Source organism: Hordeum vulgare, chromosome 3H (genome assembly GCF_904849725.1).
Source record: "Hordeum vulgare subsp. vulgare chromosome 3H, MorexV3_pseudomolecules_assembly, whole genome shotgun sequence".
Classification (NCBI taxonomy): domain Eukaryota; kingdom Viridiplantae; phylum Streptophyta; class Magnoliopsida; order Poales; family Poaceae; genus Hordeum; species Hordeum vulgare.
In genome coordinates this window covers 218701006-218705547 of record NC_058520.1, presented here as the reverse complement: position 1 = coordinate 218705547, position 4542 = coordinate 218701006, and the positions used below count along the sequence as shown (strand labels likewise).

At 39.8% G+C, this 4542-nt stretch overlaps 1 pseudogene; it reads right to left on the bottom strand.

Moving 5' to 3' along the window:
• Positions 1-261: 261 nt before the first annotated feature.
• LOC123443184 lies at positions 262-786 on the bottom strand (annotated as a pseudogene).
• Positions 787-4542: the final 3756 nt, after the last annotated feature.

Here is a 4542-nt window from a genome sequence, read left to right as displayed (position 1 = left end):
TTCCTCTAGGCCCAAATAATGATGAAGTGTCATGTAGCTGGAGTTCACATAACACCACTAGAGGAAAGACAACATACAACGCATCAAAATATCGGACGAATACCAAATTCACACGACTACTTGTAGCAAGACTTATCCCATGTCCTCAGGAACAAACGTAACTACTCACAAAGCATAATTATGTTCATGATCAGAGAGGTATTGAATAGAATTAAGGATCTGAACATATGATCTTCCACCGAGTAAGCCAACTAGCATCAACTACAAGGAGTAATTAACACTACTAGCAACCTTACAAGCACCAATCGTAGTCGCGAGACGGAGATCGGATACAAGAGATGAACTTGGGATTGGAGATGTGATGGTGCTGATGAAGATGTTGATGGAGATGAGTCCCCTCCAATGAGAGGAGTGTTGGTGATGACGATGGCGACGATTTCCCCCTCCGGGAGTGAAGTTTCCCCGACAGGACGGCCTTGCCAGAGCTCTAGATTGGTTCTGCTCAAATTCCGCCTCGTGATGGCGGCGATTCTTCCCGAAAGTTATCTCTTGATTTTTTCTTGGACGAATCCCTCCATATAGCAGAATATGGGAGCTGGAGGGGTAACAAGGGGCCCACGAGCCCCCCAGGCGCGCCTGGCAGGCTTGTGACCTCCTGGTGGCTCCCCTACAATATTTCTTCCGCCCAGTATTTTTTATATATTCCAAAATAATTCCTCGCTGATTTTCATGTCTTTTGGAGTTGTGCACAATAGGTATCTCAAACTTGCTCCTTTTTCAGCCCAGAATTCCAGCTGCCAGCATTCTCCCTCTTCATGTAAACCTTATAAAATAAGATAGAAAAGGCATAAGTATTGTACCATAATGTGTAATAACAGCCCATAATGCGATAAATATCAATATAAAAGCATGTTGCAAAATGGACGTATGAACTCTCGCAAGCTTAGACCTCGCTTGTCCTCAAGCGGAAGCCGAGATCAGTAAATATGCCCAGATGTTTAGAGATAGATGTGTCGATAAAATAAAATACGGACATGCATGCATCATGATCATATTGAGAACAACAATATCGTCATATAATCTCCTATGCTAAAGTGACAATTCCTTCACAATGTAAAGTATGGATCAATAACCTTAATGAGAATTAACAACCAATAGTCTTTAGTCATTAAGGCAGTTGCAATTTATTATAACATCGGAAAGAGTCAAATAAGAGCTTGTAAAGCAAATCCACATACTGAATCATCTTTTAGTCTTCTACAATTGCTAAAACTCACGCGGTACTCATGAGATTAAAGTTTCAGTTGGACACAGAGAAAGATAGGGGCTTAGAGTTTCGCCTCACAACTATTTACCTCAAGGGTAATGTCAACAATAATAATTCATGATTACTTACTTCCAAGTTGATATATGAATATAGATCTTTCCCTAGCACATGATGCTAGCCAAGATAATGGCGAAATAAGGAATTGGTGTCGATCACCATGACTCTTTTAAAGATAAAAAATAAAGGTACAAGATAGGCCCTTCGCAGAGGGAAGCACAGGTTGTCATGCACTTTTGAGGTTTGGATGTGTGATCTCTTAGTGTGAAGGAACGTCACTTTATATTGCCTCCTGTGATAAAGAACTTTGTTTTGCAGTGTGTCGCTTTTATGTCTTCCTCATTTCAGGTTCGTACAAAGCTTATTTTCCACACACTAATAGATCATACATATTTAGGGAGAAAATATTTTATTGCTTGCACCGATGACAACTTACTTGAGGGATGTTATTCAATCCATAGGTAGGTATGGTGGACTCTCATGGAAAAACTGGGTTGAGGGTTTATGGATGCACAAGTAGTATCTCTACTTAGTGCGTAAGTTTTTGCTCATATGAGGTGGAAACAAGCGTCACATGCTAAGAGATCTCTAGTCATATAACATTGTTCGGAACCAAGCAAACATAATTCATTATGCTGTCTTCCTTGTCCAACATCTACTTCTTAGCATGTAATAGTTTAATGAGTGTTCACAATCATAGATGCTGTCAAAGATGATATATTTATATGTGAACCTCTCTTTCTTTATTACTTCCTATTAATTGCAACAATGACCAAGGTCTACGTTTGTCCACCCACAACAAGTTTCAATCAACATTCTTTTTATATGTGAAGCCATCACTTCCCGTAAGATCATCACATGATCTTTCATGCTTTTGTTCTTTTATTATTCTTTTCTTTAGATCATGGCACGAAGCAAGGCCCTGAACTAAAACACTCTGTATTGTATAACTCACGAACTCGATTACATTGGGAGTAACATAAAGCAAAACTCAAGCTTAGATCATACTCAGAACTTTATTCTACTAGACAAAGATATTACCAAAAAGGATCGAACTAAGATAAAGGTAAAGGTAAAAGATGTGATGGTGATACGATACCGGGGCAACTCCCCCAAGCATGGCACAAGCCAAGGGGAGTGCCCATACACGTGTTTAATTGTCTTCCTTCGAAGGTGATGGTGGTGGAGTTGTTGCAGAGTTCTTAAACTTGTTTAGTTTCCTCTTGAGCACAAAATTATGCTCCTTCAGATCGTTAATTTCCTCTTCAAGCCTCAACAACCTGTGGCATAATTCTTGCTTACTCTCCTGCAAAAGACCAGAAGGGGTAAACAAAATCTTAGGCTTCTTCCTGGAGTCAGGGAGGCTCGACTTCGTGAACTCCACATGCATGTCTCCAGGTTGGGGTAGAGGAGCCTCCTCTTCATCGAAACTCGTTCCTTCCTTCCCCTTGGGATCATAATATTCTTCCTCATCAGTGCTCCAACCATAAGGATCCAAGTCCCCCTAGACCTTGGGGTTAGCAAGGTAATCGGCCACATAGCTCTCCCCCTCTAAATCTTGAGAAGACATCTTGATTTAAATCTGCGGCAGAAACAGGCTCGAAACGAAAACGGAGGATATTTTCATTATACGAGGGTTAGACCTTTCGGGAGGTTATATAATGAATTTTTACCGACTATAAGGAGTATTCCACAAGAAAACAGAGTTCGGGAGGCATACGAGGTGCTCACGAGCCCCCCAGGCGCGCCCAGGCGGTAGGGGCGCGCCTGGCACGCTCGTCGCCTCCTCGTGCGCTTTCCGAACTACTTTAAATTTTTATATTTTTCTAAATATTCCAAATCGGAGATAAATTGTTATTGGAAAAGTTTTGGAGTCGGTTTACTTACCGTATCACATACCTCTTCGTTTTCGGAGTCTGATATAGGCTGTTAAACATCCCTTATGTACTCCTCCAGGGTTATGGTATTAATTATATTTCTTTCGACAATTATGGGAGTACCTGAGATATAATGCTTGATTCTTTGCCCATTCAGAACTCTCGGAAAAGTGCTTTCCGCGTTGTTGATTTTGATGGCACCGGAACGATACACTTCTTCGACAATGTAAGGACCTTCCCATTTACAGAGAAGCTTGCGTGCAAAAAATCTTAGCCGAGAATTGTATAGCAAGACATAATCACCTACATTGAACTCACGTTTTTGTATCCTTTTATCATGCCACCTCTTAACTTTTTCTTTAAACAACTTGGCATTTTCATATGCCTTAGTTCTCCATTCATGAAGTGAGCTAATGTCAAATAACCTCTTCTCACCAGCAAGTTTTAAATCAAAGTTGAGCTCTTTGATTGCCCAATAAGCATTATGCTCTAGTTCAAGAGGTAAATGACATGCTTTACCATAAACCATTTTATACGGAGACATGCCCATGGGATTCTTATAAGCAGTTCCTAAGCCCACAGTGCATTATCAAGTTTCTTAGACCAATTCTTTCTAGACCTATTAACAGTCTTTTGCAAAATTAATTTAATTTCTCTATTATTTAACTCTACTTGACCACTAGACTGAGGATGATAAGGAGATGCAATTCTATGGTTGACATCATACTTAGCAAGAATTTTACGGAAAGCGCCATGAATAAACTGTGAACCACCATCAGTCATTAAATATCTAGGGACTCCCAATCTAGGAAAAATAACTTCTTTAAGCATCTTAATAGAGGTGTTATGATCAGCACTACTAGTTGGAATAGCTTCTACCCACTTAGTAACGTAATCAACAACAACTAGAATATGAGTATACTCGTTGGACTTTGGAAAAGGTCCCGTATAACAAAAACCCCAAACATAAAATGGTTCAATAACAAGTGAATATTTCATAGGCATTTCCTGATGTTTACTTATATTACCTATTCTTTGACATTCATCACAAGACAAGACAGACTTACGAGCATCCTTGAAAAGAATAGGCCAATAAAAACCGAATTGCAATACCTTGTGTGCAGTTCTATCTCCCGCATGGTGTCCTCCATAAGCCTCGGAGTGACACTTATGTAGGATCTGTCCCTGTTCATGCTCAAGTACACAATGTCTAATAACACCATCTACTCCTTATTTATAAAGGTGAGGATCATCCAAAAAGTAATGTCTCAAATCATAAAAGAACTTTTCCTTTTGTTGGTATGTGCAACTAGGTGGTATATATTTAGCAACAATATAATT